The 20416-nt window shown below is 56.9% G+C and overlaps 1 protein-coding gene across 1 annotated transcript in view; it reads left to right on the top strand.

The window, feature by feature from the left end:
• Positions 1-1911: 1911 nt before the first annotated feature.
• Positions 1912-20416, top strand: part of GDPD5 (glycerophosphodiester phosphodiesterase domain containing 5) — an 83922-nt gene continuing 65417 nt past the window's right edge. Inside the window, exon 1 of the mRNA XM_012645619.1 lies at positions 1912-2433. The gene's annotated coding sequence lies outside the window, so the exon portion shown is untranslated. The remainder of the gene's footprint in view (positions 2434-20416) is intronic.

The raw sequence follows: 20416 nt of genomic DNA, 5'->3' as shown, positions 1-20416 counted from the left end.
GGGAGCAGCAGGAGCAACCACATGGAGGAGACAGAACCGCAGGGAGATAACTCATCTTGCTTGTGGACGGAGTCAAGCTTGGTGCAAGAGGAGAGGGGAGTAAGTGATGCAAAGATGAGGCCGGTGGGGTTGGCAGAGAGCAGTAATGGAAGGGCTGGTTAGGGACTTAGGGGCTTGATCATGCTGGCTACTCAGAACCACAGAAGGTTCTGAGCAGAGGGAAAAGTCACAAGGTTTCTTAGCACCATTACCAAGTTCAACGGGTAAGGCAAAATTGCCTCCTACCAGCCCGCAGGCTCTAGCAACCAATGCGAGCTTCCTGGGGCCAACCTCCCCACCTCCAGCCCCTAGGCCTGGCTAAGAGAGGGCACCCCTACGCCCCCAGCCTGGACTTCAGCCTCCAGCTCACTCTCTTCCGTGTTCTTCCAACCAGTCTCTCAGCCCTGAGACTGACGCAGTTCCCCCTCCAGGAATGCCCTTCCCTCCATCCTCTGAAGTCTGGTGCCTGCGCAGTCCCTCGGTTGTTTCCCGGTAAGGTAGCAGCACCTCCTTTCTCCTTTTACAGATGAGGAACCAGAGGCTCAGAGAGGCAGAGTAACCTGTTCAAGCCACACTGTTTTGCCCTAGAATGCAATCGTGATGGGTGGATAGAATCCTGTGCCAGCTGTGTGGTCTTGGGAAGATCACTTAGCTTCTCTGTGCTTGGGTCCTCATCGGTGAAATGCGGTACCTACCGCATAGGGTGGCATGAGGCTTACAGAGAAACTGTACTCCGTCAGTGGCTTTCACGTCGCCCCCGCGGCACATTTACCATTCATTCATACATCGAATCCCTCCAACGCCTGCTCTGTGCGCGGCCCCATGCAGGGCGCTGGGGACGCAGAGACACGTTAGACGCGGCTCCTGCACCCAAGGCGGGGAGCGGGGCGGGGCGGGAGCAGACGCCACACACATCACGATTCGAGGCGTGCGTCGTCCTCGCGCGATTCAGCTCTCGACTTCACATTTTTAAAACTTGCCGACGACGCTCCTCCCCGGGGATGGGCTCTGGGAAGGGGGAAGTGTGGAAGAGAGATCCGCTCTTGATTTTCAAAACTTATTTTTCACCGCTTCCTGAAATCCGAACATTTCACAGCGCCCAACTCTCACTCCGTGCGCTCAGCGCCGAGGGGCAGCACGAGGGCGGCGTCCCACCACCCCCAGGTGCTCCAGCGTCCCCGGGACGGCCTACCGCGGGTGTCCCATCCCCCCACAGCAGTCCGGATGCCCCGTCCCAGACAAGCCAGCCCCCCACGACCCTTCCCCCGTGCTGATCCCGCGGTCACCCGCCTCCGGCTCGGCTCTTTAAACCCCACCGGCCCATTGTCCTCCTCCGGCCGCACCTCCCCAGCGCCCGCCCCGCCCTCTCCGAGGAGGAGCGCGCGTCCGCAGAGCCCGCCCCGTCCCACTCTCCGATTGGCTCCTGCCGCCCCGCGGCGCGGGGCCCGGGAAGGGGAGCCGGCGCACGCCCCGCCCTTGCCCGCCGCCCGGCGGGGGCGTGGCCTCCTCTGACTCCGCCCCAGCCGGGCGGGGCCGCGCTGGCTGGCGCTCCGGCGCTGGGCGGTGCTGCCTGGGCTGGGCTTGGCTCCGGCTCCGACTCGGGCTCCGGCTGCGGCTCTGGTGGGGGTGGGCGGCGGGGATGACAGCGGCGGTGGCAGCGGCTGCAGCGCGGAGCTGAGCGAGCGGCGAGCGAGCAGGGGAAGAGGAGGAAGTGGAACCGCGGCCCGGAGCTCGGGAGTCAGCCGCGGCGCCGAGGTCCGCCCCGTTCTGCAGCGCCAGCCAAGTCCGGACCCGGGAAGACTTCCCCGCGGGGCTCCGGCCGCCGCGCCTCCCCGCCGGCGCCTGTCCTGCCCTACCCTGCCGGTCCCAGCCCCGCGTTCCGCACCCGGACACTCCCAGTCCCGCTGTCCGAAGCGTGCGGCCGGGACGCCCTGAGCCCCAGCCCCGATCCGGTGCACCGGGGCGGGACGTTCCTGGCCCATACGGGGCCGTACTTGCGGGTTCGTTCCCAGCCTTTCTATCGGTGAGTGTCGGGGCCCCCCGCTCTCCGCCCCGGCGTTAGCGCAGGGTAGCCCCAGGCCCTTGACTTGGGCGCAAAGAAGCCCGGACGCCCCCAGCCCCTGGCTCCACGAGACCCGAACCTTCAGCTGCCTCCGACCGAGTGCTTCGGGCTTGGACCCGCGCGAACGCCCAGGAAGCCCCGGCCCGGGTCCAGCGCTCCGTAAGGGGTCCCAGGCGGGCAGGACGGTCGGACCGAACCACTAGCCTGGTGCTGCGAACCCAAGCTGCCACCTTCGTCCTACCCTGGCGAGGGGCTCAGCGCTTTCCCCGAAAACAACACAAGGGCCCCGCTTGCCCCGGCAGAGGGGACAGGAGCGAGAGCCGAGGCTGCAGGTGAGAGTCCCGGATGCGGGGCAGGAGCGGTCCCTGACCCCATCGCGGCAGCGCGGCGGCCGGCTGAGGGCGCGTAGGGGGCACAGGCAGAGGCTGGAACGGGCTAGGAGAGGGCGCGGGGAGGGGAGGGGGAAGGGAGAGGACGGGCACTTATTGAGCGCCCATTGTGTGCAGGTCCGCGCCCCGCCCTTGCACAAATGGTCCCTCGTTTAAGGCTCACTGCTGCTCCCTCCGATAGGTGTTGTGCATTGTTATGGGCGCTTACAGATGGGGAAACTGAGGCTCCATGGGCTGAATGACCCTCTCTTTTCACTGCGCGGGTGAGACTGGGGAGGGGACAGAGGATGAAGAGTGGAAGAAGCAAAGAGTGAGGGGAGAAGCCGGCAAGCAGGAGAGGGGATCAAGGTGGGGCCACTGGAGCATCTGAGGCTGGGGAGGTGGCTTCTCCTTTCCTCCCACTCCTTGGCCATGTCACCTCCCAGGAAAGGTGACCCAGAGTTGAAGGCAGAGGCGGGAAGCTTTCTAGTCCCAAAGTGTCTCTCCCTGTGGGCCCAGGATGGGAGAGCTGCTGCTGCTTGTGGGCTCTGTGACAGACTCCAGGTCTCTAAGACACTCTGGAGGTCCTGAGATGCCACTTATGTGACTCATTGTGGAGATCTCCAAGTCAGAGCCAGTCAGAGCTGGAAGAGACGCGACCCCTCAGCACTCACCCAGCTCACCTGCATCCCATTACTAATGGGGACACTGAGGCCCACCCAAGGGGGGTGCCAGTTGCCCAGGCCCTAAAGGCAGTGAGTTGGCTGAGCCAGAAGCAGACTTGAGAAAACCTTCACAACACCTTTCAAGGTATCCACTCCCCTCCTCAGTTAGCATCTTCTGGGTAGACGGCTGGGGTTTTCTCCACTCCTGATATGAGGTCGGGGTGACCATGTATGAGGCATCCGTGTGGTTGGTGCTGGGGCCTGAGAAATGTCAGCAGCCCCAAAGCCTTTGGCCCAGATGGAAGGTCCAACCTTAGTCTCACCTGGGCAGGGGAACCTGCAGGACACCCCTGGCCCAGGAGGGGAGGGGCCTCTCAAGGTCTCAAGGCTGGGGCTCACTGAGCTGAGGGCATAGTCCCAGGCGAGGAGTCCTGATTCTCAGTCAGGGGCTCCTCCTGCTGCCCCTGGGGGCCAGCCGTATAGGGCAAAGGGTGTTGGGAAAGAGCCCTCAGCGTGGACTCTGTGGGCTCTCTTCTGGGTGGGGAGGGGGAGGGGATACGGCCTTGGTCTGGGCCCTGTGGCCTTGGCTGGGACTAATTAACCCCTGCTGTGCCCAGCTCCCTGCAGTTAAGGGGAAACCACCTTGAAAAGGTGGAAACCACCTGGAAGGTAGAGGAGGGTGGCAAGTGGTCAGCTAAAGACTGGAAGCTCAGTCCTGGGGTGGAGGGGTTGGGGGAACCTGGAGAGAAGATGACTTAGGGGCTTGGGATTCCTCCTCCCCCCAACCTTTGTCCAGGGATTCAAATCCTCATAATAATCCTTGCATCTAAACAAAGCTCCTGTTTGATGAAAGTTTCACACCTGTGATCTCATTTCATGCTATGGTGGAAAGAATCTGAAACCTGGAGTGAGGTAGAGCAGGGTTGGGGAGTCGCTGGGGACCTCTCAGATGCGTCCATGGTTCCAAGCCCCACCTGTAAAATGGGGTTAAGGCAGGCTGTGTGTTACCTGCTCAGATAATGGGGTAATCACATCTGGCAAACTGTCAAGTGCTAAGGGAATTGTTGTGTTAGCAAGACTGGGCTTGTTATTAATGGCTAACTTGTGTGGGGAACTGAGGCTCAGAGAGGTAAAACCATTTACCCAGGGCCTTTGAGTTTGCTTCTGGACTGTTTGAGTGCCAGCTGCATACCAGGTGCCATGGGAGTTACCCACACGGGCTAAGCAGCAGCCTGGAACCTAAATAACTGGTGAGCCTCAGTGGTTAAGTCAGACTGGTGGGCGTGAGTCTGCTCTGCCTCCCCCCAGGCAAGTGGCACTGCGCAAATCACTTCATTTCTCTGAACCCCCACTTCTCTGTAAAATTCGAATACCTCCGTTACCAGGCTGTAATGTGAGGATTAAGTGAGATACAAATATACAGTGCCTGGCCAAATATTCCATTTCCTTCCCTGTGAAGAAAAGGAAGCTTGCATTTTGACCAGGAAGTCTGGGGAAATTCTCAGACTTGCCTTAGATTAGAATGCAGACTACTGTTGAGGGCTCAGAGACCTGGATTTGCTCTGCTCAGGCTCCCGTGTGGGTCAGATTGCCCTGTGCCGCCTCCTCTAGTCTCAGGGCCTTCTAGAGTCTGCTTGGGTACACTGACAAGGGGCTCTGGATTCTGACACCACCCCCAACCCTGTTGGCTCCTGCTGGGGAGTTGTGGTGGGGGGAGCTGGTGTCCATTCCCTTGGCCCATTGTCTGGCCTCCCGAGGCACAAAGGTACAGTGAATAATTTATTGCTCCCCTCAGCTGGGAGGCAGGCTGGGGAAATAGCTCTGTGTTCAGCTAAGCTTCTGAACCCTGCCAGAGGAGGCGGTGGCTCCTCTCTATGCTGTTAGCAGTCTTGGATATGATATGGAGTGTGTTATGGGGGCATAGGACAGGGAGAGAGTGACCAACCCATCATCACCCCTAGCTAGCTTCTGCTGGGGGGCCAGATGGACCCACAGGCAACAATGGGAACGAAACTAGCTGAGCTGGGATCAAGCTGTGGGCCTCTGATTTTAAAGAGGTGAGGGGCAGGAGTAAGGGTGAGGACACAGGGCGGGAAGGGGTGGGGGAGTAACCGGGCAGGTTGGTCAAGGAGGTAGGTGTCTGGGCAGGACCTAGAGGCATCTTGCTGCAGAGTAGGGGTCCTGACGTCCCTTCAGTAAGAATCCTGGCTGTGCCACCTCGCCACTGTGAGACCACGGGCAGGACACCTGACCCTGCCAGGCCTCTGTTTCCTCCTCTGTAAAATGAGGGTAGTGATAACCTACTTCTCAGGGTTGTTAGGGGTGACCATGAGGTCGCATGTGTGAAACACATGGCATGATAGATACTCAGCAAGGGGTGCTTCATCGTGAACGTGAACGTGGGTTGGCTAGCGGGGGGAGATGGTGTGGTAAGCTGAGGGGCTGGAGAACTCCGGGTGCTGAGCCGGGATGTGTGAGAGGCTGGTGAGGGGTGAGGAGAAGGGAGGTGAGCAACCAGGTGGGCGAGAGCCTTGAATGTTGGGCAGAACTCACATTTCAGAAAGCATCAGGGAGTCCCCGTTTAGAACCTTCTGTGGCTCCTTGCTGCCTGTAAGATGAAGACCAGGCCCCTAGCCGTGGCATTCATGTCCTGGCCCACTGTAGCCACCACATGGCCCTCTGGCTCGTTGCTCATCATTGTCTCCTGAACACACCCCGTGTGCCCGTCACTGCCCCTTTGCCTGTGGGGCGCCTCCCGTCAGAACCACCATCCTGCCTCCTCCGCTCACCTCCCCATCTGTCAAGGCCCAACTCAGGTCATAAACTGAATGTTCCCCCAGAAACATTCCTGCAGTACCCAGCCTTCTGTTCATGTCCCCTCTGAATCTTTAATATTAAACGGTGGTAGTAATAGACAATCCCTACCACCCATACCATTTTACAGTTGGTAAAATGGATTCACACACTCATTTCATACTACAATAAGATGTTAACAATAGCTAATACTCTTGAGTACTTACAAGCCAAACAATGCACTAAGCGCTTTGCAATCTCATTCACGCTAACTCTCAGAGGTAGCTACTATTATCCCCCAGAAACTGGGGCTCAGAGAGGTCCATTATCTTGCTCAAGGTCACACAGCTAGATGGTGGGGAGCAGGGAGTCAAGCCGCGTTTGTTCAAATTGGAATCTGTGCTTAGGAGATGTCCTGTCTCCTCAGCTCTGCCCTAGTACCTCGAAAGCACACTTTGCATGCATAAAGACAGGACACACGCCTTCTTCTCAAGGCTGAGGAAGAGCAGTGCTGGACGGGGCATGCGGCATGGCAGGACCTCCGGATGGGGAATCCAGGCCCTGGATCTGCACCTGTTTGCTTATGACTATGGGGAGCGGTGGGGCTGAGCTCCCCTGTAGCTCCAGCATTCTACAGTATCCTTCGTGACCCTGGGAGGAGGAGGAGGAGGAGGAGACCACAGCACCAGGGCCAGAGGATGTGGTATAACAGGCAGCTGTGATTTTTGGCCTGGCCACTGTCTGGTCCAGCAGGCTCTGTGGGTAGCTGCTGCCTCACCCCAAGGAGGGTGGTGGCCTGGGCTGCAGGCGGCATGGTCATTAGCTGGCAGAGACGACCCTGTGATTGGGAGCTGGCTGGGCCAGGCCAGGTTGGCAGCACTGGAGGCAGGCCGGCCCGGCCACAGTGGGGTCACTGGCGGGGCAGCTGGCAGGACAGCCGGCTTCTCCTCCCTTCACCCCCTTCAGGGCTGCAAGCACACACAGGCACCAGAGCTGTGTAGGCCAAGGCTTGCCCTTTCTCCTGCTGCAGTGGTGGTGGGAGAGAGCAGTATGAAGAGTCCACCCAGGCTCGAAGTTGCCACCTCCTAGGAGCCTCCAGGACTCCTCCCAAGCAGGTGGCATCCAGCCCTCCTCTGCTGCTGATCCCCGGCCCTCTGCTCACTGACTGTGGCCTGTGGTGGGGGTTGTGCAGGTCTGCTTCCCTTCCCTTCCCTTGTTAGAACCAGATGCTGTGCCACCCCAACCCTCCCCTCCCCCCGAGTGCCTAGCAGTGTGCCTGGCACAGAGCAGCAAGCCCTGGGTCAGGGAGGCATGGTCATAACAGTGTTGTGAGGGTTAAATGAGGAGAAGGGGGTGGGTACCTGTGCAGGCTTGGCACACAGGTGGGCACTCCATCAGGATGAGTCCCTCGCTTGCCCCTGCATTGGCCTCGTGAACGAGTGACTCAGTAGGAAGCTGATTGAAGAGTCCAGTGAGCAATGCCGGGAGGGAGGGTGTGCCAGGTGGCAGGGAAGCCTTCCCTTAGGAGGACTCCTGTGTGTCAGACGGGGTTTGCACAGGTACGATTCCTACCGCCTTCCCAGTGCTCAGCAATGTGTGAGCAGACACTGTTGGCCAGGGAGGGACCCCGAGCTAGGCTTGGGGCAGGGAGCAGGATTAGGATGTCTGGGGACCTGGATTTTCTTTCTTAGGCCTTAGCAGCAGAAATGACCCAGTTGGGAGGAGCCGTCTGGTGACCAGCTAGCAGATGCTGGGCAGAGTGTATTCTTCCTTAAAGGGAAGCAGCATGTATTTGGTCTCCCCTCAACACACACACACACCCACCCAACCCAAAATGTAACAAGATTGGAGACTGTTATCTGTGCGGGAGACAGACATTAAACAGGTAAATTGGGAGAAGTGGGCTCCTGAAGCAGGGGTCCCATTGATATCTGTGGCTGGTGGTATTGGGCAGGGCTCAAGTGACTTGGGCAAGTGATTTAATGTCTCTGGGCCTCAGTTTACCCATACATAAAATGGGGGTACGTGTAGCACCTACTTCATAGGATTGTCGTGAGGATTAAATATAAAGCACTCAGAAAAACGCCGAGCACAGAATGAGCACTCAGTGAACGTTAGCTGCTAGTGTCTGTATCTCCGGCACCTAGCCGAGGAGCTGAGAGAGAACAGGTGCTCGCGAAGAGAGTGTGGAATGAATCCCAGGCAAAGGGCAGCTGCTCTGTGGAATGAATGAATGAACAGCCTAGTAGGAAGGGGAGGACACAGAAGCAATGACAACACAGATTGTGACAGGGAAGGCCAGGAGCTGGGCTTGCCCAGTGCTGGCTGGGGAGGGAGTCAGGGAAGGCTTCCTGGAGGTGGTGTCATGGAGCTGAGTTTGGAGCACTGTGAGGTCAGCACTGTGGATGAGCTCAGAGGAGTGGTTCCTCTTCAGAGGTAGCTGGCAAGGAGGAGAGCTTTGGCAGACCCCAGGATGGCTCAACTCCATGGGCCTCTCCCTTCCCACCACCCCACACTGTGTCCCCATCTGTGACATTCTGCTTTGAGGGCATGAGGAAGGCAAAAATGCAGGTGGGGAGGAAGTGTGGGCCACTGGGCTGACAGGCCCAGCTATTCCCAGGCTTGGGACCAAATCTTCCACAGAGAAGAATAAACAGGCCTGCTTTGAGTTCTTTTATCTTCTTGCTCCCAAGGCACGCCAGCAAGCAGAGGGGGTCTTCCAGCATTAATCCTGCAGCTGTTTAGCTTCTGAACGAATGGACTCTAAAAAAATGCCACGAGGAATTTGTCTCACCCTCCGTCCCACCCAGGCGGCTCAAAGGGAAAGTTCTCTCCCACTAACAAGGGAGCTTGGACCCCCCAAATATCTTAAAGGGGGCTCACCCCAGGGGCACTTCGAAGTCAAGGGTCCCCTCATGCTGCTGCCACTTTTCCCCTCATGCTCCCATGGGGCCTTGAGGACACGCTTATATTTTGCCTGGCTTCTGCCTGTCTTGTAAAATGGGGTCAGGGTAATAGATCCCCTCTCTTCTTTAAAGAGGGGGTGGGGGCCGGGCATGGTGGTTCACACCTATAATCCCAGCACTTTGGGAGGCCGAGGCACAGAGAGTCACTTGAGGCTGAGAGTTCGAGACCAGCCTAGGCAACATAGCAAGACCCCTTCCCCTGTCTCTACTAAAAAACAATTTAAAAAATTAAGTAAAGAGGGGTGGGATGGGGGAGTTTCTGAGGTGGAAGGGGCTGCAGTGGGTATCTGGACCCATGGCTTTCCAACTTCGCTGTGTGTTAGAATCCTCTGAGGAACTTTTAAAAGTCCTGCCTGGACTTCACAATCTCTGGGGTAAGACCCAGGCGTCAGTAGATGTTAAAACCCCCCAGGTAATGTCAACGTGCAACCAGGTTCGAGAACCACCTGGTTGCGCTCTGCAGCAGCCCAAGACGGTACTTGCGCGTCCCCAGGACAAGGAGCTCATTCCTTCTGAAGCTGCTCCTTCCTCTCTGGGACCTCCCTACTTGGAGAAATGAGGAGAGTGGAAAGACTTTGCAATCCGATAAACCTGGGTGCCGACACTCTGCTCCCTGGGGGTCTTCTCAGAGCCTCAGTTTCCTCATCTGAGAAAAGGTGATAACAATAATCTCTCTCTGAAAGGGACATGTAGGCCAAATGAGGCCATGCGTTGAACGCACCAGCGCAGTGCCTGACACGTCATCAGTGTGCAGTAAAAGGTCACAGAAACAGTGGCAGAGCTGGGCTGGACTCAGACCCTGATCTCCCTGCCCCAGCACCCTGAGGCCAGGTCTCTGAGCCTGGGGCTGGTGGGGGAGGGCTGGTCACCCAGTCTTGGGGCCTTTCCCACTGTCCCCTTTCTCTCTAAGGGATAAGACCAGGCAGCAAGCATTTGGTTTTGCTTGGTTTTGCTTTAATGGTCAAAGTGTCAGACTGTCCTTAACAATGAAGCCTTGTCTCGATCTACTTGTTTTTCCAATCCGGACACCCAACTGCACCGCCCACTTGGGGCCCCTGTCCCACCTGGAACTAAAGAATGTCAGAGGGTTTTTTTTCCACCCCATCTAGGGGAGGGTTTCCGGGGGACATTGGAGGCCTCTGTGCAAGCCCTTACCGATAATTGACCGCACTTAAGTCAGCCAACTCTCTTATGAGCCAGTTCAACAAAATTATTTCAAGGTGGTTTCCAGAATAGGTTTTAGAGGCAGAAAGACTTGTGTTGAGTCCTTGCTTTGTCACATACTGCCAATATGACCCTGGGTGAGTCATTTTATCTCTTTGAGCACCAGTTGTCTCTGCTGTAAAATGCATAAATAGGATGTACTTCCTTGGGGTGTCTGAGAAGCAGATGAATTTCTTGGTATGTGCAGCCCAGCGCCTACCAATAGCAAGCACTCAAAAGCTGTTAGCAAGTGCTCTTGCTGCCTCCTGCCCCGCCCTTCATTGTCTGGTTCCTGCTCCACATCCTCGGCCAGGCCCAGGCTGAGACAGGAGACGCCTGCACACCTCATCACGTGCGCCCCTTCAGACTGCTGTTCTTTAATAAGAGCAGAGACGGCTCTGAGGGCTGTTCAGGGGAAGGCTCCAAAGGGGTCACTGGTGGTGTGCTCAGTCTCCTTGCTCTGGCCGAGCCAGAGAGGGTGTATTAGCCCAGGGGGACCAGCTCAGGCACTAGGGGTGTGGCAAACCAACAAGGGCTAGTGCAGCACCTGGGGGCTGGCAGTGGCTAGGAGCAGTTAGCACCAGGGCTGAAGGAGCCAGGGGAGAAAGTGGTCAGCTTTAGGAGCGGGCTGTGGCCTTCAGTAGAGGGACCCAGTCAACCCAGAGACCTCGCAGGGGGATAAACCTCAACCGTCCTTCCAGTCCCCTGTTTGTTCTTCCCGTTGGGTGCACCTCCCCGAGTGGCACAGAGCTTGACACAGTCCCTCGTGGCCAGCCCCTGGGGCCCCAAGCAGGGTGGAGAGTAGCCCCGGAGAGGCAAACCGAAGGCGTTCCTCACCCTGTCCCTCCAAAAGCCATGGAGTCCACCAGACACACCCTCCTTAGGACACAGTACAAGGATCATCTGTTGTTATTCGAGCATGACCCTTAACAAAGGGGCTCTCAGCCCCCACCACAAAGGTGAATCAAAGCCGCCCAGCTGCCACAGGCGTCTCAGGGAGAGGAGTTCTGGAGGTACCCATCTCTCCATCTCTGCCTCCTCCCCCAAATGAAGCTGCAGGTGGCTCCTGGGGTGGCCTTGCCAGAGACGGCCTTATCTCCAGAGGAAGGCAAAGGTCACAGGTAGGCTTGGGTCAGGTAAGCGCAGGTGCACAGAGTAGCAGCCCAGCCCTGCCACAAGTGGCCCTGATGTAGCCACACACTTTCCTTAGAGCAGGGCAGTTGTTGCCATGGCTCTGGGGACAACCCTGGGCCCACGTTGGCCTCTGACTCCCAGAAAGGGCCATGCCACACTGAACTCAGAGGGCCCTCCGGGAACCTGTGAAGGCCAGTAAGAGGAGTATGGGGCTGAGCAGTATGGGGCAGGCCTGGGACAGGGGGCGCCAGTGAGTGCTGCAGGGCCCTGTGTTGGGGAGTCTGGGTGTGGGGTGTGGGGCAGGCGTGGGGTTCCTGCCAAGCAGGGGCAGGAGGCATCCTGGTGTCAAGGACTGAGCCTGGACCTCAGAGGTGGCATGGTCAGGGATAAGGACAGAAGGTGTGGCACTTTGCATGGAATGCACCTGGAAGGCCCCCACTGGGTGATGTCTGCAGGGACACAGCCAGCAGGAAGTCCATTATGCTGCAACTGGAATCCTCTTCCTCTTCTTGGGAACGCTGCAGAGGCAGACTGAGCCCATCCTCCCTCCAAATGTGCCCCGTCAGTGCCTGCAGTGAGTGAAGCAGGGGATGGAGTGACTGGGTGTTGATTTTCATGCTGGGGCTGGGGGCCCAGCTGTCAATGGCCAGAGCCTCCTGACTGGGGCAGAGTGTGGTGGGTGCATCATCCTAACTCTTCACACTGTTCTTCCTCTCTCTGCTTGATCAGTGTTCCAGAAGGGGTGACTCTGGGTCAGCGGAGACAGCCCTGGTCTGGGCCTAGAAGGCCTGGGTCTTGGCACCCCCTGTCTTGCTATATGGCCTGAAGCCAGGTGGCAGCCTCTGTGGCCACAGTGGGCCGACAAGGATGTCTGTGCTCTGGGGCCTGGATCTCTGGTGAAGACATGTGCAGTTCTTCCTGAAGACCCTTTTCCTACCGCTACCCTGCTCGGACCCCAGCCAACCTGGAAAGAAGGCAGAATAGGGGCCTGCTGGTGCCTGGTGGTGGTAGGAGCTGAGTCCACCTCTCAGACCGGGACTCCCAAGGATGGGCCATGAGTTCAAGGTTAGATAGGTGATTCCTGCTGGGTGGGGTAAGACCACCCTCCTCAGACCAGGGATTTTGAGAGCCTGGAGCACTTCTTCCTACCTACCCAGCTGGACTCATGCAACTGAAAGGCAGTCATGTTTGTTGAGTCCCTTTGGAGGAGACCCTTTCCCACATGAGATCTACTTTAATCTGTCATTTTGCAGTAGGAAACTTGAGCCTCACAGAGGCAACTGGCCTGAGGTCCCACAGCCTGTCAATGGGGAGTGGTGAGGGTTTCTGGAGCAGCTCTCATGGCCCTGGGGTCAGGTGGTGCCTTCTAGGTCCTCGGCAGGGGTGGAGCACAGACTCAGGTGGTCACAAGCCAGGTGGTCTTCTGTTGTGGGAGGGGGTCCCATGGCTTCCACGGGAACCCTGCCCTGTGGACTTTGAGAGGTCAGCTAGGGCTCCTGGGATGGCCAAGTCCCTTTCCCTGGAGGAAGTTGGCCAAGGAATGCCAGAGATTGAGGGATGAGGAACCCGGGAGTTCTGGGGCTGCAGCCAGTTCTGAGAGCCCTTGTGAACTTCAGCATTTGGTTTCACGGAGGAATCAAGGCTTGTTTCTTGTTGCCTTTGGACAGAGAATAGTTTACGAAGCACTTTGATATCTGATATCACCAAATCCTCACGGCAGTCTGTGAGGACAAAGCATGGGACTGTTTGAGGGGCAGGAGAAAGGGAGCTCTGGAATCACACACCTGGGGTTATATCCCAACTCAGGCAAGTTAGTAACGAGCCAAGGCTCAGTTTACTCATCTGTGAAAGGGACAATTTATGCCACAACAAATAGTTAGCAACACCTGCCTTGCTGGCTGTGCACAATAGGTGAGAGAAAGTCTGTAACTGCTGGTTCAGTGCCTGGTGCCACATAGTAGTTTTTGTGATTTTTATCATCAGCCCCACTTTACAGAGGAAAAGATGGAGGCCCAGAGAAGGAAGGTGACTTGTTTGAGGTCACATGGCAATTTAGCTTGATCCTCCAGACTTCCTGTCTGTGGAATTTTTTTCAATACCATCTCCCTCGTTATTCTCAAGTGACCTGACATCTCATTTATCCAGAATCTTTTTTGCATGATGCAGTCTGATGTGGCCTTGTGTCCCCAGTGCCTATTAGTGTTTGCCTGGCACACACTAGGCACTTTAAAAATCTTTGTCCTATGTTGGCGAATTGGTATAAAGCGCAAGAAACATTTTTCCAGGCAGCTAAGGCTTGTGTCATGCCCCAAAGGCTTCCTTCTGCTCTGTGTCCCTTTAAAAACAACTGGTAGTTTTGGTTGGAAACCTTTGTGCAAGGGATCAATCACTTCCTTTCTCTGCACAGTGCCTACGAGGTTAACCAGGCAGGAATGGGCCTTCTGAACCCCGCCTGCTTGGCTGGACGTGCCGAGACTGCGTGGCCCCTGTACCGCACGACCCTGTGCTGCTACATGTGTTCAGCTCTGGTCTCTGGCTCTTCCCACCTGTCCCTCATTCTGCTGCCCATAGACCTGCCTCCAGAGCCTGGCACCTCTTTCTTCTCCATCTTGTTTTTTGTGTGTGTGTGTGTGTGTGTGTCCTTCCTAATATGGGGCTTTTGCCAGTTGGGGGCTGAGAAATGGAACAGTTGGCCGTACTGGAATTGGTTCATCAATTCATTTGTGCCTATTCCACCAGCCATTGGTGAGCCTGGGCCTTGCTGGGGATTCCATCCATCCATCCATCCTGACTGAGGACCTCTGCAGTGGCTTGTGATCAATCAAGACACGACCATACCACGCAGTGAAATAATCATGCGCGTAGCAAATGCTGGTACAGGACTCGACAGTTTGTGATCTACCTATGCTCACATTACCATGCTGAATCTTCACAGCAGCCCTGAGAATAACATCATCCCCATTTTGCAGACGAGAAAAGCAAAGCTCAGCAGGATGAGATCTCTGGCCCGTTGGCCAGCAGTGAACACGAAATTGCTGTGGGAACCCACTCAGGTCTCCAGCCTGGCCTGTTCCTTTTCCCTGCTCTGTTCTGTGTTTTGCAAGCTGTCGGATGCCACATTCACTCCTGCTTCTGAAAAATGGTCAGCACAAAGACATGTGGCCTCAGCTGGGTGGCAGCCACAAACACCCTTCAGTGTGCAGACCTTGTCTGGCAACGGACTCAGGTGCATCCTTTAGTCCACACTTCCCAAACTGTGCCTTGAGGAGCCCTAGTCTGTGGAATGGAAATGGATTCTAGGACGCATGCGCATACGAATTTGGGAAATGCTAGATCACGTAAATGCAAACAGGCCTGCTCAGGGTCTTTAACGTGTTGATGTGAATCAGGGATCTCCAATAGGTGGCACAGTGTCCAGCCAGCCTTCCCTAAACTCGTTTGAACTTGCAACTCCTTTGTCACAGAGCAGGGCCTGGTACTAATAATCTAGAGTGAGCACTTGGAGAAGAGCTCATGGGCGAACCCTCACCTAGCTGTTTTGCACATGGAAGCCTCCAGCTAGAGCTAGTTTCTTGGCCCAGGGCTGTTTGCGCCTTGAGAAAGTGTCACCGGAAACACTGTCCGGCTCCAGGATAGACTTGGGAGTAAAGGTGGAACTTCAGGCAGCAGGGGCAAGTGGCAGGTGGAGATATTTTTATTCTTTCATCCACCAAATGAACAGATCTCAGGCATCTCCTGTGTGCCGGGCACAGAGCTGACACTTGGAAATGCCAAGACAAGTCTGACTAAGAAGCCTCCATTTCATTCTCTCGTGCCTACCAAGGTTTTTTAAAAGAAAGAGAAATACAAGCCTTAAAAGGAAAAAGTGATCTGTTAATTGCTGTGGATCGTTGTGGGTGGGTGACACAGTCACTCAATTCAGTGGAGCGGTGCCTACTTTGCCCCAGGTCCCGAGGGGCAGACTGAGGCAATTCCGGGGTGTTAACCCTGAGCGGTGCACAGATGTAGCACGGGAGGCGCGGAGGAGGAGGGCGGGCGGGCGCTGCCTCCCGTGACCCGTCAGCCCAAGCTTGGGGGTGAGGCTCTGCAAAGGAGATGGGGAGAGTAGGGGTGCAGGCTCCAGCCAGCTGGGAAGGGCATTCTGGAAGAGCAACAGCCAGAGCAGGGGTACAAAGGTGGCAACGTGTGGGGCTGCGTCTTCAGGACACTGTAAGAGCCTGTGAGATGGGAGCAGAGGGAGGAAAAGTGGGTGGGAGACGGGCCAGGAGAGGCTGCCGGGCGGGTCACGAGGGGCTGGACGCCAGCTGAGCAGGGGCCCACCCAACCGGGGGCGCCTTGAGAGCCTGTCACATTCACCCCAGTTTCCCCAGCACGTGTTTGTGGACTGACCGGACTCTCCCGCGGTGGGACCTCAGACAAGTCCTTCCCCTCTGTGGGCCTCGGGTTCCTCACACTGGTGGTCAGGCGAGGTCGCCTGGCACATCCCCTCCTGCTCTGAGGGGCTCTGGGGGGTTCTGGCGTGTGTGCAGGGAGAGACCTGACCACTTCTCTCCTTGTCCCACCCACACCACGAGGGCCTGGGCTGCCCTAGCTGGGCAGGGGCCAGAGCACCCAGGCGAGGACGCCCGCTCGTGGCCAGTGGAACTCGCCCCTCAGGCTTCCTTCCTTACCAGTCGGCCCCCTGAGCCCGGAACAGAATTCCCTGGTATCCCCACGGAGGGCTCTTCCGAGGCCCCAGACTGTGATTGGGGGGCGGAGTTGAGCCAGGCTGGTCGAGGGTCACACGCATGCTGCAGCTGCTGCGGGGTAGGGAGTTCTTCCCCACGTGAAAACGGGCAGGTTTGAGCCTCTGTTTTCTAACTTCCACGTTGGACTTTGGTGAAGATTCAATGAGAGAAAGTTTGTCAACACGTTTTTTAAACTGACTCCACACAAACGGTTCTTGTTGTCGATGATATTTATTTGTCTAATTTCTGTTAGCACCCCCTGCCCCAAGTATTTGGCCCCCTCACCTCCTTTTTAAGAAGTGCTCCCTGGCGGCAGCTCACTGTTCTCCACGCAGGCTGCTGCCGCCGGGTACGTGTATCCAGGCCACGGCAGTAGGAGCCTGTGAATTATGTACAAGTTGCACACGCAGGCCGGGCCGTGTGTCTGCAGCCCCGTGTCTAGCTGTGTTTGAATAGGAAGAAAGGTGGTGCTGCCCCTCCTGACTGCTGGGCCGGGCGGGGACCAGATACCGCCCCCTCCCCAGCTGCAACCCAGAGGCCTGCGGAGTGTGGGGGCCTGGTCTCTGGGGAATTGGGGAGCACATTTCAGGAACCTCCCCCCAGCCCCCAACTTGTCTGTCGTGCTCTCAGTCAGGGGCTAACAGGGCCTGCCCACATGCAGGGCACTCTGTGTCCTGTGTCCCTGGGTAGCTGGTAGGGGGCTGGTGGGCACAGGGCTTGAGGGACAGAACAAGACAGTCACCCCTCCACTTCCCTCTTGTTGCCAGGAGGTGTCAGCCGGGGTAACTGAGCTCTCTGGTGTAGATACTGCTTTATTTCTGCAGGGCCTGGGGTACCCACTCTGGGAGGCTCACAGCCTGTCACACAGAGTGCTTGGTCAAAGCCAGCCTGCTGGGGTGCTGGGGTGAGAGGCTAGGCTGTACCCAGCATCCCTTCCCCAAGAGTTCTGAGGTTGCTCTCGGTCCTTATTCCTGAGCAGCTCCCAGATGGTGTCCTGACCCCACCAGTGTGGGGGTGGGGGGCAGACAGCTGATGCGGCTGGTACCCAGAGACATCACAGATGCTCCCTCCACTCGGATTGGTGTGGGGGAGGTGGGAAGGATATTGTGGGATATCATGCAAGCTTAAGAGGATCATTGGAAAAAGAACCCAGTGAACATAAGCATCAACTTACCCCTCCTCCAACTCTCCCCTGGTCTAAAAAGGCTGAGCAGGAACACACACACCTGTCCCAGCTCCATCCCTGTGCAACCTTGAATTTGCAACTAGGCCTCTCTGAGCCTCAGCTGGCCTCCCCTGTAATATGAGAAGGCCAACCCCAAAAGGCTGGTGTGAAATCAAATCAAACAACACAGTGGGTGGCACACCCAGTAGGGTGCCAGGTGCATGGTAGGCCACCAATTTGCAGCGAGGATCTAATGCCAAGCCAGAGCAAAGAAATTGGACATTTTTAGACACTTGATCTATGCTCTTTCTAAGCAGGAAAGAGGAAATTTCGTTAAGCTCCTCAACATAGTCAGTGTAGTTTAGACACATTTTTCTACCTTATGACTCCAGCAAAAGAGCCTCTAAGTCACCCAGGTGTGTGTTGACCTTCCCTGTGGGACCAGGTAAGCCATGGAACCAGGCAGCCCTGGGTGTGAGTCCTGACTGTCATGTTAGCTGGGTGACCTGGGTGATATCCTAGTCCTCCCTGTCCCTGTAAAATGGATGGAACAGGTACCTAACTTTCAGGGGTGTTGTGAGGTTCACACGAAGAATAATCTGTATGACTATTGGAGGAAAAAAAGCAACTGACATATAGCGGGGGCTTACAGGAGTCTGGGGGAGGGGCTGAGCGGGGCTCCTGTCCTAGCCCGGCAGGCTCTGTGGTGGCCAGCTCAGCCTCACTGGCTCTCCTTAACAGGACAGCTGGTCAATTAGCCTCTGAGTGTCCCCACACATGGCAGGGTCAGCCCTCCCCAGACCGTGTGTGTGCTCAGCTGGCCAGTGTTGGGCATGAGGCTGTGACCTACTATCCCATGTCCTGATTCTTGCCTTGTCTCTCAGATGACCTCAAGGGGCAGTCACTGTGTCGGGGGACTAAGGGCACAGGAGACAGCCTGGCTCTAGGAGCCCTGGATCTGGACGGGTGGAAAGGAGGAATCCGGAGGAGGCTCAATGGTGGGGACCCAGCCAGGGGATGGGGGTAGTCAGTGCCTCCCAGACTGGGAATGGGGGGCACTGCCACCAATTCCCTGTGTGACCTTGGGCACCTGACCTTCTTCTCTCTGGGCCTCAGTTTTCCCATCTAAAAGAGGATGTTGGAAGAGGTGGTCCCAGGAAGCGTGGCCTAAAGCAAAGCAGTGAGGGGCACAGTGATCCCTGAAGCATGTGGGCCTGGGCTTCTCCACCTTGCAGCCTGTGACCTTGGGCAGGTCGTCCAGCCTCTCTCAGGCTGTCGGATGGGAGGAATTTGGCCCTGTGAACACCTTGCCCTGCGGCATCTGGCATTGGTGGGCCCCAGGGCAGCTTTGGCCCTTCCTCTCTGCCTTTCCCATGCCTCCTGCAGTGCCCAGAAGTTCCCAGGAATCCTGCCCCAGCGGATTGAGGGTGGGCTGGGGCAGCCCTGATGACCTCAGTGCCGAGGCCACCAGGGTGTATGTGCCACTCCCCTGCCTGGGGACCTCAGCCGGCCATCTGGGAGGTTGGGGAAGGGAGAAGTGAGGGAGTGGGGTGCACACACTGGAGCCCAGTGTCTGGTCCTTGCCAGCATCTTGGAACCTTGGTCCTCCGAACTGTGGACTCTTTCTGTAACCAAATCTTGGCAGCACTGGATCATGGAACCATAGAATCTTGGCAACATGAAATCCAGACTTGGAGATGACCTTAGGGTCATCAGATCCAAATCTTGGTCTGGTCCAGGCGGCCCCTCTGCAGACTTCCTGAAGACTCTGGCAACTGGGGGCTCACTTGGCAGCCCCTCATGTGGGCCAGGGCTGTCCCCCACGTCCTAGTTGTCATGACCGACTGCCAGGCCCTACCGCTGTAATGGCGTGCCTGGGCTGGGTGGCGCTAACGGACAGCTGGGAAGGACCAGGCCCTGCCAGCTAAGAATAGAAGGCTTTGTGTGAATTAAGTAGCAGCCTGATCATATCAGGCCTCCCAGCCAGGCCCCAGGGAGCTTGTTAAGCTGGATCTGGGGCCACCCTGGTCCTCCTAGGTGGAGAGGGTGCCAGGGCCGCCGCCGGGCTTCCCTGGATTCTCGCTCGTTTCCACGTGATGATGAGTTTTCCTTTTTCCATCAGGTAAGTCTCATCCCTCTTCCCTCCTTCCTCCTCCCTGGGGCCTGCTGGGGAGCATCACCCAGCATTCCTGGGGGGACATCTCTTCTGGGAAGAGTGCAAACAAACAAACCGGCCCTTGAGAGGCACAAGCAGGTTGATGAAAATGACTTTGTCTGAAAGGGGAGGACTGGTGATGGCGACCTTGTACTGAGCACCTGCCAGGCCCCGGACTCAGCATTTTGAGCCCTTGTCTCCTCTAACCCTCACGAGGGGCGGGGCGAGGTGTGCTTACCCATAATGCAGATGAGGACGTTGAGGCCCAGATAATACTTGGCAGAACTGGGACTGGAATGGAGGACTGTCCCACCTCGTCCTTCTCAGGGAGAAAGTGGGGATTCCTGAGAGCCAGAATTCTTGGAGAGAGCCCTGGACACGGAGGATTTGTCTCTCTGACTGCAATGAATCATGCTTCACCTTCTGTTATCGTCTTTTCCACTTTTGGCAGCGTGGAGTAGGAGGAACCATGCTGGGCTGGGGAGGAATTGTGGCCCTATCACAAATATAGCAGGTGCAGGCCCATGTTGGTCGAGTTTGAGTTAACCAAACCTACGTGGGTCTCAGATTCCCCTTCTGTGGAGTGGGCAAGGGCTGCTTGGGCAGGATCACGTGGCCGCAGCTCCAGATTTCTGGTCTTTTGACCAAGGAGTGTCCTGGTCCCCCCTCTCTGCAGGTCCCTGGTGCCTCCCACTTCCCCACCCCCGCCCAGAGATTATTCCCAGTGTGAGAACTGGAAGGACACCTGGGAATCCTGGGTCACTCTCCAATTGTATAGCCAGGAAGGCTGGGGCCCCAGAAGGATAGGGACTGGCTCAAGGTCATGCAGTAAGTGGGCCTGGGAGCACGTAGTAGGTGTTCAAGAAATCCCTTCTTCCAGGCAGTACCTGTTCCCCTGTGGGGCACTGCTTTGGGGCAGAGATCTGGAGGGCCTGGGTGAGGTAGGGGAAGGAGTGAGCTGGGTCCTGGGAGGGAGGCAGGGGCCAAAGGTGCAGCCTCTGTCTGCAGCGCCCCGTCTGTGCTTGCCACATCCTGCCCAACTCAATGCCCCCTCTTCTGTGAAGCCTTCCTGGAGTCCCCTTCCTAATACCCTTCCTAATCTCCCTCTTCTACTTTAAGAGAGTATTGTTTAAAATTTT

This window comes from Propithecus coquereli, unplaced genomic scaffold, assembly GCF_000956105.1.
Source record: "Propithecus coquereli isolate 6110/MARCELLA unplaced genomic scaffold, Pcoq_1.0 Scaffold235, whole genome shotgun sequence".
Taxonomy (NCBI): domain Eukaryota; kingdom Metazoa; phylum Chordata; class Mammalia; order Primates; family Indriidae; genus Propithecus; species Propithecus coquereli.
This window is presented reverse-complemented; position numbering and strand designations above follow the sequence as displayed.